The sequence below is a fragment of the Sebastes fasciatus genome, chromosome 5, assembly GCF_043250625.1.
Source record: "Sebastes fasciatus isolate fSebFas1 chromosome 5, fSebFas1.pri, whole genome shotgun sequence".
Classification (NCBI taxonomy): domain Eukaryota; kingdom Metazoa; phylum Chordata; class Actinopteri; order Perciformes; family Sebastidae; genus Sebastes; species Sebastes fasciatus.
The window spans coordinates 27,974,267-27,987,278 of NC_133799.1; the positions used below are offsets into that span (position 1 = coordinate 27,974,267).

Below are 13,012 nucleotides of genomic sequence, written 5' to 3' on the forward strand. Positions count from 1 at the left end.
AATACAGTCTTCCAAGATTGTGCCTCAGTCTTTCCAGTGAAAGTGGCTCATCGGCCACATATGCCAGAAAAGTATTTTAGGCCTCTTTGGCCCATAGAGCGCGAGCATCAGTGTCTTTCTCTGGGTGAGCTGGCTGCTTTCCTGCTGGCTCCTTGCACTGATGAACAGCACTAAAATAATTTACTGATATGGCTCCTAGAAACTTTTCAGTGTTTATTAGACCTAATGACTCAAATTGTGAAATTACAGAGTCATGTTGGAGTGTCTGAGACGCCCAGAAAAATTGATTAATCGATTTATGGACGATTCTTTTTTAGGCTAATGATTTTATTTGGGGGGAAAAGTCTTCAGAGCTAGATGGTGTCACATGACCTACAGCACTGACTGAGACTTCTAGAGCAAAATCACCTCAGGTCAGCCCTGTCTTGTTGTTTCACACTATGGCCTCTCTATTCACGGTGTCAAGGCTGCAGCTCATGCTTGAGAGGACACATTATAAAACACAGCAAAGGATGAATTTGAGATAGGGTTGCTTGAAGCCACAAGTTCATTTTCAGAGGACATTGGAAAAAATCATTAGCCACAAGGAGGAGTGAAAACTGGTACACAAAAAACAGTGAATGTTAAAGTACATCCTTATTTTGAACCATCATCAGGTAAATCCCTTGGGTAAAAATTATTAAAAAGTATCAATGAAATAAGTTAAATATTATTATATGATTTTGGAGGGAGGCTTGAAGGGACGGGCTGTCAGTGTTGCCGACTTGGCAACTTTCTCGCCATATTTAGTGACTTTTGGAGCTAGTCAGCAGCTAGTACCGCTAGCTGCTTTCATTGGAAAAGAGTTGGCAACACTGGACTCGTTTTTCGGGCTAAAACTAAAGATGATCCTACCAGACAACAACAAACTAAAAAAGTTTCAGTTTTTATTTCCATCATTTTTTAAATAAAAACTGTCATGTTGGAGCTGCTCCAATTCCACTCACCATGGACGAGACAAAGTACCATGCAGGTGTTTACATATGTGTCTACCTGTGGAGAGGGTATTTTACAACAATAAGAATATAAAATAGTAGGAATGATCATGTTAAAACTTTAGTGTCAGGTATTTTAGATAAATGTGCAAATGAAAACGAAACGAAAATGAAAAAAAGTCTGTTGAAAATGTTTTTAAAGAGATTGGTGACGGAACACAATGACACAGTGTCAATTTTCCTTTGTCATTAAAACATTTAATACTGATTTAAGTTATCTTATATCTGTAACAATATCACTATGATTCTGTGAGTCTAAATCATTTTGGAGATCATTACAACATTAAAGGGGCATATTGGTACATGCCTATCAACCACATTAAGATATTTACAGTAGGCTATTGTATGGCTGTTTTTCTTTTATGGCTGGTTTTATTATAGTATTTATAGTATTTCGCAGACTGTTTGTGTTTGATGTTGCTCTTAAAGTCGGGCTGATCCCAGGTCAGCGAGCAGCCCACTGAGGTGTCAGCCTGTCTCAATCCTGCCTTTGTTTGGCACCCTGATAACAATCCAACTGTCACCTCATAATGAGCTGGAACAGGTTGGATGGCATGTTAAACATCCAAGAAACCTCCCTGTGCACTCGTTCTCTGCACTGCAGTCACACGCGATGGGCAACCCTTGGGTGTGGAAAGATCACAACACGGCCATGCGTCACCGTGTGAGTGTGTGTACGTGTGTGTTTGTGTAAACCAAATGACAGTTACGCAAATCTCGGGAATTCTCTGTCCCAGTTACTATAGGCTAACATAACGTATTTAATAGGGTGTGTGGAGCGGGGCCATTGTCGTCTGGCCGTAGACTGCATGATGGATGTGCGTTGAGGAAACCATTAATCTTTAATAATACTCTGATTGTTGCGCTTATGAAATGTATTAACCAATGCAAATGACCTGCGTTCCATTTCCTGCTGCACACTAGCGGGTTGTGTGGGAGCTGGAGGTAATTAAATATGGAGTGGGAGATTGATTTTGGAGTTTGCTACCTTTCCTGTCCCATCTTATGGACACTTACACAGTTCTCAGGGGTCTTGTTGGGCTCTTTCGTACATTGCGAGTCATCTCAGGAGCGGAGACTGCAAGTAACTGAGTGCATTTTCTGAAGGGATGTACCTACCTTTTAGCACTGTTATTATGCTACTTTGTACTTCTATTCCACTACATTTCACATGGGAATTTTGTACTTTTTACTCCACTGCACTTATTTGTCAGCTATGTTGGTAATCAACCAGCCCGTTCTCATTCCCAGAGTGTAAATTACCAACTCTTTGTCACACCCATCGGCATGTCTTACCAACGCACACGGCACCCTTTAGCACCGGTATGAGACGCACCGGGCTTTCAATTAACTACAATGTAAACCCATCCGTGTCGATATTAAACGCTCAGTGAAAGTGCCCCGGGAGTGTGAGGATGTAGTTTAAGGGGCGAAGGTGATGGATGGGTCCAACAAATACAGGGCTTTCATCCAGGAGACCGCTGTTTGTGTCCCGTGTGTTACGTTTCACTTTCACGTTACAATCAGCTGTTCTTTCATGTCTGGCTGGCGAATGGAGTGCGAAAAATTGTCCAGATATACTATGAGCGATGTCACTCTCTATTACATAGAGCGAGTGATTTTGATTAACTGTCAGTTGCTGTCAGCGCCGATTTTGACCAGTGAAAATAGGTTAGAGGTGGAGCAGGTGCACAAAACTTCTCATACATAGAGCCAGGGCGAGCAATTTTTCAAACAATCGACACGTCACCTCGCCTGTTCGCTGACGCACAGAGCAGGTTCGGACATCTTCATTGGGAGAAACTGAAACAATCTGATGTTCGCTCGCTCGTTCGTTCTCATCGCATCCAGTTAGGAAGAGGTGTAAACCTGTTTTTGTTTAATTCGCAACATTAAGCAAGTTTTTACTGCGACTGAAAAGTGAGGCAGAGGGGTTTGACAAAGCGTCAGTATGTGATGAGGTGGGATGAGAACATGTTGCATCATCATCTCAATAGTATTGATTTTTATCACATTTTTTAAATTATAGTGACAAAGTTTACAATAAAATAAGCACAGACAAAACTTAAAAATATCTTAAGATAAAACAGAAAACACACACCATGCAATGAATGTATATGTATTATATATATATATATATATATATAGTAGGGCTGTCAATCTATTAAAATATTTAATCAAATTTAATCACGGTTGTCCATAGTTGATTGTGATTAATCCCAAATTAATCACACAATTTTTTCTTTGTTCAAAATGTACCTTAAAGGGAGATTTGTCAATTATTTAATACTCTTATCAACATGGGAGTGGGTAAATATGTTTTCTTTATGCAAATGTATGTATATATTTTATTATTGGAAATCAATTAGCAACACAAAACAATGACAAATATTGTCCAGAAACCCTCACAGGTACTGCATTTAGCATAAACAAATATGCTCAAAGCATGTCTTTGCAAAAGAAATAAGTATTGACAGAGTTAATCTTTGCAGGTAAACTATTAATTTAAAATCAATACAGTGTTTTTGAGAATCGATACAAAATCACAAAACATAATATTGGGATACTCGATATTTCGATATTTTCTTACACCCCTAATGTTAATCTTCTTTTACTTGAATAAAGGACCTTAATACTCCTCACACTAAAGGATAACTGGCAGCTTGCATGCACAACATCACAAACACCTGTGAACAACAACCCATTGCTGTTAATTCCAGACTTGAGCCGAGCACTACTCCATTACAGAAGAACCTGTTTCTCAGTTCATTGAATGAGGTGCTTTCCTGGCTGCGGAGAACTTGTCAGGGAAGATTAGTTTAGAGAGCCAGAGAGATCCCCGGCTGTTGGAACTTGTCTCATTATGCAAGCCGGTGATTCCAGTATGCTAAGAAACAAGACGGCTGAAGGGAAAGAAGGTCATTCGTCAGTCGTTTCTGTTGTTGTCGTCTTGTTTCTCCTCAGGGCACATTAGCATTTGGGTGAGACGTCAACCTGCCCATCAATCAAGGCTGAGCACCGTATCAGCAACCCGGTAAACAGCTCAAGACAATAAATCTTATTTGCTTTTGTTTGTCATAATTGGATTGTTTATGCTAAAGTTAGTCATGCATTATGATGGAGGCTATTTAAAAACTGAATTCCTTGTGTGCATGTTTCCATTCTGTATGTGAGTCATCATTACCTGGCCGATTAGTATGGTTATATAACCAGGTAAAATAACACCTGTTATAGTATTTACAAAGGTACCTAAGGAGTGCAGCCTCTTCTCCAAGGCTCTGTCGTACAGTTTACTGAAGTGAAGATGTGTTCCCACCATAGACAGTTTATATAGATGGTCGACGCGTCTCCGCTTCCTCCCACTGTACAAAAGTGAAGCCAAAATATCCCGGATACGGGAGCTGCCATGTTGAGATTCTGACGTCATTTGGAGCCAGAGGCCCAATCCCAGTGTCCGCACTCACAGACTTTTTCTCAGGCTTTGAGGGACGTTCCCGCAAAGTCTGTGAGGGTTTAGAGCCGTCCCACTGTCAAATCATCAAGTCCTTGAGGGCTCTCCCACAGACATTTTGAGCCCTTTATGAACACTTTCAGTAAGTCCACATTTCTGCAGACTTTGCCTGAGGGAATTACCCACAATTCATAGTGTTGTGACGTTAAACACACGAGAAGCCTGGAGGCGTAAAAAAACAAACAATAACCAAGGAGGACGGAACATCAGCCAGGGGTGTTTAAATTTACACAGAAACATTAACATTAGGACACAACAACTAACTATAATATCTCTATCACTAGATTTATGATCAAATTGACACACGTTCTATTACACAGACTTGTGATGGTTATGGAAAGTTACATCTCCTCTCACATACAATTCCCGAGCCTCCGGCTGCACCACTACTTCACTCAGAGCAGCTGTCAATCACAGCTGTCAATCATGACATCTCAACTCCTTTTTATAGCATCAAATAACTAATTAAAACCAAATCAGAAATCATCAGTGAAATGAACAGCTGAACACACATCAGTGTGGTAAGATCTACCTAAATTGACAAAAAAACATCTTTGGTAAGAATTTATTTGAGTTGTACTATGACTTTTTAGTTTGGCCCATGTCTCATAACCCTAACCCTAAAATGAAGGGGGCGGGATTTATGACCTATACTGCAGCCAGCCACCCAAAGGCGAGCAAGATGCTTTGGCTTCACTTTTGGGGAGCTGTCATGTCGTCCATCTTCATATACAGTCTGTGGTGCCCACCCACAGGGTGAAAGTGTTCAGGCTGAATGGGTGCCAGCTCAACTCCCTGAATGTCACACCACTGAAGATTATCTCTCAAGATTTGGTTGCAGCTCCATTTTATTTCACAGACATCATCTGCATCCTCCCACTTCTCTAATAGACCCATGCTTGCATGCGCACTTCCCATACTGTCCTAATATGTTACTGTAGGTCTTCTTTTTTTTCTGTTTATAATGAATTGACCTCAACGGTCCAAACTCTTTTTCCAAATTACTGTTTTCCTGGTTTCCTCATTTACAAACTCCACTCTGACAAGAATAAATAAATGAAAAACATACAGGACATTTACGTTATACTGGTCCAACGTCAAACACAGGAAAGTGGCCCTCTATTAATCCTCTTTGTTCCTGAACTCTATTGTATTTGAACTAATCGGTCCATCCTGTCATTTATGTTCCATATCTTGTCTGTTCTTTCCAGTGTGAAGAAACACTTTGAAGTATTTCGGCTTCAGAGCGGAAAGGTGACGACAAAGAGAGAACGCAAAAAGAGACATGACGACGTGTGGAAGGAAGATGAGGTACGAGCTGGACAGTTTGTCAAAGCTTGGTTCTTATTTTCATAGTTTTGGCCACCATTTCTATTCATATTCATTATGATAACATTTTAGTCACCAAGTTAAAGGTACCCTGTGGAGTGTTTGACCACTAGTAGCACTATGGAGCAATGTTTTTATGAGTTTGTATTGAAATTAATAATTTTTTGTAAGATATCATACGAGCCGTTGTATGAGGATACGTTGAGCAAAGACAGTGAAGGAGACTACTGCAAGCTAGTAAACATGGATGTAAACAATGCATGATTTAAAGGTGCTATTGATAACATTCAACCACGAGATGTCGCATTCTCCCTCCACTGTTCCATTTCATTCACTTTAATTGCAAGGCACTTACCATCCATCTCAGCCATTTATCCATTTTTTATGGTGTGTTATCCCCACTTACTGACGACCCAGAGATACCACGTGATACCAACGTCATTTCAAGCCTTGTTAGAAGGGGGAACCAAACGTCCGATATCTTCCACAGAGATAATCAAATTAATTGATTAATGATTAATTATATATATATATATAATAATTCACAATCAAAATAAAAGCCATACTTTTATGCGGCACCTCTCTAAAGGCTCTGTGGATGTATTTTTTCAAACAATATTCAGCTACATAAAAATGTTATCAATAACGAAAAAATAGAAATACAAATTGGCTTTGCAAATATTCATGAGGAAGGAAATGCTTTCAACACATTTGTTAAACCTCAAGAATGAACACAATGTGTTTTGGTGAGTAACACTGTTGCACACAATGGAAACACAAGTTTTGTTTGTTTACAAGAAAACTTCACAGAGCATCTTTAATTTAGACGGCGCTACAACAAAGTCATATACTCAGACAGGTTGTGTAAACCACTTTTTTTTGTGGGTGAAACAGAAAGTGATGGCACACAAAAGACAAGTATTATTTTATTTCGTCATCCACCTCTCAGTTATTATCCAACAATTTCTCTTGGATTTGTTGGCAGGCTTTCCTATCATCCAATGATCATCTTAGCCTAAGGATGTTTAAACCACTTCACCAGTCTCTTCTGTCATTGCAGTCTATGCTGCAGCTTTGCACCTCCACAACCCAATATCGCACCACCAGAGGATAGCGCTTCAGTATCATGTTTTGCCTGTACCAAGTGCAGTACCAACAGGGGTCAACAAAACCACTTAGTTAGGTTTAAATAAAATGTCTTGGTTGGCCTTAAAATAAGTAGGTAAACCAAGTACAATATGTACGGAGACAACACTTATTCTACGTCACCAGCTCTGAGCATACCATATTCACGCGAATACATTTACATTGCAGTCAGTACAGATTACGTGGTGTTCAAATAACACGCCTTAAACAAGAACGGTGTTCTTATTACACGCTTTTTCCTTGCGCATTATCGTGTCATTCAGACACCTTTTTGTATGACCAGGCTGACCTCCACCACCCCGCCAATGCCAGTGTCAAGGCACCCTCTATGGCTCCCCAGGGGGATCTCTGATTGGCTGCTGTTTATAGGGCTCTATTTTAATGGAAGTGCTGTATTGGGGACATTGCTAACGTCTTTTATTAAATAAAGCTGCTGCATTTTTAGTTTTGCGTGTGCTGTCTCTGCTGATATAACTACAGTACGGTAAGTACGGTAGCTCATAGTTGAAATTGAGTCGTTAAATGGTGATTGACAGTTTGGGTACTAATTCTGTTTTCGTTTCCAAATAATTTCAGCTGAACTCTGCGTTTGTCTCCAACTAGTTTGATTATGTAACTGTTTCTTGGCAGATTGGTCTTTGTTGCACTGACTTCCCCCGTGTTCCCTGATCTCAGAATTGTCTTTGGTGAGTACAATGTTACTGTAACACATACAAATTATGCTCATAACTAGACCTAATTTGTAATAAACTGCAATCATCCATTCATCAACCAGTTTTCCGGTAAAAGATAATAGTCCCGCTGCCTGACTGGAAGCTGCTGCAATGAACATACAGTGTTTAAGACACATTAGTGACACTGTGAGTCAAGTCTAAACACCGTAATCCCATTAAGTCATTATTTTCTGATCACACGCACAGTGATTGGCATGAACTCGGATGCTTTTTCTGCACCAGATGCACACACACGCAAACAGCGGATTGCTCCAGGCTTCATGTCTGCTGTCTGACAGGTCGTGGGAGGATCAAAGTTCAGATTTTGAATGCACTGTAAAGGAAAAGAACAGAAGAGAGGGAGTCAGGGAAGAACAGATAGAGAGACAAAGCATTGATAAAGCCCATCAGGATTTATATTAGCAGGATAAAGTGGGGGGTGGGTGAGTTACAGAAAGGCGTGGGCGAGGTCGGTCCCAAGTTAGGCAGAGGAGACTGATGAAAATGAAAGATTATCGGTGTAATCGAGCCATATCTGTCAGGTAGAAAACTGAGGTCCCTCCCCCCTCTTCCCCGCTCGCCTCCCCTTCCTCCCTCCTTGGCGAGGGAAGCAGGATGTCTTTCATCCAGTTCAGCTGAGGGATCAAAGCTAAAAGGCTACTCGGCTGAAACTGACCTCAATTTGCACCGCTGCGCACTCCGCACCTCTCCAACATACACAATCCTATAGTTCTCCTCACATCCCCTCCGCCGCCTCCCACATGCTATTTCCCTTCCTGTATGCCATACTACCTCATCCACTTAACACGGGAAATCTCTCGCCGCCTCCAGCCCATTAATAGTGCAATTTATAGCCTCCATGACATATTAACTTTAATCTGCACTATTTATACAATATATCACATATTAATCAGATTTACAGATGATCAGATATGTCCGAGGCGAACATATAACTTGTGTTTGTGTTGGTTAAATAACCTGCTCACAATAGCATTACCCTGCTCTGTACTTCAAAGAGCAGCCTGTGTTTAGCTTCCTCTCTGTGTCTTCTTTCTCACTGTTTTCACTACAAACAGCCTCTCTGCTTCAACTCCCCGCACACACACACACACACACACACACACACACACACACACACACACACACACACACACACTGCAATGTATACACACACAGTATTTGTGTACACATATACACATACTCTGAACCGTATACATTTATGCCCTCAAACAAAACATTTTTTTTTTTTTGTTGCTGATTTAAAGGCATGTGATTGGTTGATCACACCTGTAGTTTTTGTTTGATGTACTGTGCAAATATTCAGCTCTTTATACACACCTTTTTAAAATGTGCACGGATTCTGAAGCCAAATTATAGGCACCTACCTACTTCATGCACCTGTCTGGTTACGTGACCAGCTCCTATTATATGGTATATCTTTTACATTACATCACATGTAACACAATCTATTAATGCATTGAATGGAAGAAACAACGTTTTTATATTATTGTTTTGTATTTATTTTACTTTTACTTTTATATTATTCTTATTATAGTACCATTTATTGTGTTATTGAAATTAATTTTCCTCTCCAGAGGGAGGCACTTTGTGCTCCCTGCTTGAAAAGTGATTTATACTATAAATAACATTATGTTTTTATTTATTTATAATAATATTAATAACATTAATAATAATAATAATAATAATAATAATAATAATAATAATAATAATAATAATTGCATTAATTGTATTACTGTAAGGGCTGAATAATAAGGCTCAAGATTTTTGGCAACAAAAAATGTCTAAATAGTGAGAGCTGTATATCTGGTCACATTTGTAGTCTTTCTTATTTGTTCTTTCATCAGACAGTTCCTCATTTAAATACAAATGTTGCCATTTTAGACCTTTTTATTTAGCAAAAGTCTTGCTTGCATTTTGACAACTGTTAACATTTCAAAACATTGGCTTCTTTGTTAAATGAAAGAAGAGGTTTTGTAGAAAAACATTTATAAAACATTAAAAAACATTAATAAACATTATATATATATACATATATACATTTATATTTTCTCAGTGTATAGTATCAATAAAAGAAATGTTTTGGTATTGTGCCAAACTGAGAAATTGTATTGGCACTTATATCAAAACATTTCAAACAATACTGACAACAAAACTAAATGGTGATTTTTGTGGATGTTTCAGGTGCTATCGTTCCCTGCATTATGCTGTAAGGTGTACTACATATTGTGTCACCCCCTGTAAGTTAACCCTGCAATCACCAATCTCTCATTCACTTTTTATCATCATCTTTAAACCTTTGAACAAAACTTTCTGTTTGTCTTCTTCTTTCTACTGTACATCTTTAGCTCTCCTCCTCCGCAAACAAGAGCTCTGAGGAGGAGGCCAAGTTCATAAATGACATTCTTGGGCGCCCCCTTCTGGACTGTAGCTACAATGGGTTTTGTTTCTGAAATGATTTAGACTGCTCAAAAAGAGGGAAAATCCTGAGGGCACAGTGAGGTCCACCATGGCCTGAATCCTTACAGTCATTTATTTAACAAAGGAAATGAAGATGTATTATTAAATCATTTGCGAGCCAATATGATGCACATTAAGTCCAGTTAATATTCACTGAGGCCGATCGAGTTCCTCCTGAATGTGTTAAATCCTTACAGGCTGATCCGTGGGATAGGAAACCCATGTGTGGCATTAGAGGGCTCATTCAAGTTAAGACCCTCTCTTCCTTTCACACAGTGGAAAATAAGATATCATTTAAGTTTTTGTCATGTGGTATTTTGGATGCGTCTTTAATCTCCTAATTTTTAATAGGTCGTCTATTTTGGACTGTATGGTTTACTTTAAGTTTCTCATCACTTCTTAGTGCTTTTTTAACATCTTATTAAAAATTCATCATAGCCTACATGTCTTTCTCCCTTTGTCATCATTCAATTTGCATTTAAGTCAAATAAAAAAGAGATTCTTATCAGGGAAATTTGTTTATTATCTTTGCAGATAGGTTTTCCTATTTAAAAAACATAACGGTAACCTTATAAAAATCATTTAAGAAAGACAATAAAAACACAATCGTTGTGGTGTGAAATTAAAGTCACTCATCTTTGCAATAAATTAAGTTTTTATTTAGTATAATGAGCTATCATTTTATGGTTAATTTAAATTAAGTGCTGTAGTTACCGTGGGAATGTCTCAAAAGAAGATATAATATTACTATGAAATGAAAAATTAAAATATGGCAGCATCGTCTGACCAATGACGATAGAAAACAGAGCCTGCTGAGCGTATAACATCAGCCGAGTGAGTGTATGATATTATTATGCTCCCTTCCTGATTGCGATTGGCTCGGACCCATGCATCCAGCACACAAATAACCTCCAGCTGTAACCAAGTCCACCTGTTTATAAACACAAACAGTTATGAACACACTCCGACCTGTCACATCTCATCAAAGACGGAGCACACACTGCAGCATGCATCGATGGCTTCAGCTGGCCCCCGTGGATGAAAGCTGTTTCCTCTCAACGTTATGTTACTCAATCGAGGAGGGATGTAACAGTAAAATATGAGGCTGAACTCCACAACAACCTTTTGGAAGACAATATGTGTCAGAGGAAGTCATTCTGGCTCCACATCTTCAGCACTCTTGTGGATTTTTCATTTTACTTTCTAGACGTTTTCCCAGAACGTGTTCCTCCAGAGTTCTCAGGGCTGATCCTGTCTGCGCCTCCTGAGACACAGTAGCCTGTTGTCTGGCCTGGGGGGGCCGAAGGAGTGCTGTTATGAGAAGGACAAGGAACATGTTATGTTAACCTGGGTGGTAAAAGCCTGAACATATTTAGGAAAATGCCCCTTTATACCCTCTCACACCCACTCTTTTTCTTCGGATTCTTACATTCAGCTGCAGGAATTCTCCGATCTTCCCTGCGTCTTAATACTTAAAGGGTCAGTTCACCCAAATTACACACACCCAAAATAAAGAAAACAAAATGCATATTTCTTCTTGTGCTATTTGGCCATTTAAAGGTCTTATTGATAAAATTTTTATTTAGATGAATATCCACATAAAAAATACATACATTACATAAAAAATTATTATGACTGTGAATTAATAATTTAAAAAGTTTTGGCAGGTCCAAAATGAATGTTTTGTTTATCTCTGTGGAAGATAGTTGGCCAAGTATGTGTACACATACAAGTAATTTGACTTTTTGCATTGCTCTCAATATACACAGAAATAGAAATAGCAGCTAGGAACAACGACAACAAAGCTGGACAATAAAGTTGAGAAATAAAAAGGACTTATTTACACACACACACACACACACACACACACACATATATATATATATATATATATATATATATATATATATAAAAAGCACCAATGACCAACTATAAAAATAAAACATGTATAAGTATTCTGTAAATTGTAAACAATACAAATAGCCTAGTGCAAAGAAATATATCCTGACTGGATTAAAAACTATAAAACTATAATCTTTAATGGGAGCATGTATTGGTGTGGTTGCAGATTGCAACTAACTGAGTACCCCTCCGCTCACTCCTCCCTTTCTAAGACTGCGGTAACGTGAGCCGCATAGTGCAAAACAGTGGTAGCACCGTTCACCTCGCTCAGAGGCCATCCTTACCATAATAACACTACTTTAGGAGTAACGGAAGTCAGATGGCGGCTGGCGGTACCACGGTTTTGCACTCTGCGGTTCACATTATCGCAGTTTCACAAGCGTGTCGGAAAACTACGGTGGCCTTCAGGTAACGTAAAAATGTAAAAGGCTCTCTCTAGAGCCAGTGTCTGGTTTTTCCGTTCTGGGCTACTGTGGAAACATGGCAAAGAGGACCTTCTCCCTGCGTAGATATGAACGGCTCATTGCAAACTAACAAAAATACAATGATTCTTAGTTTCAGTTGATTATACACTAATGAAAAGATATTATATTACATTTCTGCTAACAGATCCTCAGAAATGTTACACACTGTTCCTTTAAGGTCATGGTAGAGATATCATCCGAGGTAACCTTGTTGTAAAATCATTCCTGTACTCCCACCTTCATCTTTCCATCCATTTATTGGTTGTGTTATTCAGCCACTGTGTCAAGCAATGTGTCAGCACTCAGACTGAAAGGCTCTCTGTTCCCCTTGACTTTCCCTCTTCCATTGTGTTCATCTGGATACTTTTCCAAGCTAAGCCTGGCACAGGCCTGAATTTCCGGAGCCCAAAATGTGAGCCCAGGGAACTAGTCTCC

The 13,012-nt window shown here is 39.1% G+C and overlaps 1 protein-coding gene across 3 annotated transcripts in view; it reads left to right on the forward strand.

The window, feature by feature from the left end:
• exoc2 (exocyst complex component 2) overlaps positions 1-13,012 on the forward strand; it is a 147,935-nt gene that overhangs the window by 74,705 nt on the left and 60,218 nt on the right. For 2 of the 3 annotated variants that reach the window (XM_074636243.1, XM_074636241.1), the window contains exons 3-4: positions 5,757-5,856; positions 7,651-7,706. The gene's annotated coding sequence lies outside the window, so the exon portion shown is untranslated. The remainder of the gene's footprint in view (positions 1-5,756; positions 5,857-7,650; positions 7,707-13,012) is intronic. The other variant, XM_074636242.1, reaches the window with a different exon arrangement.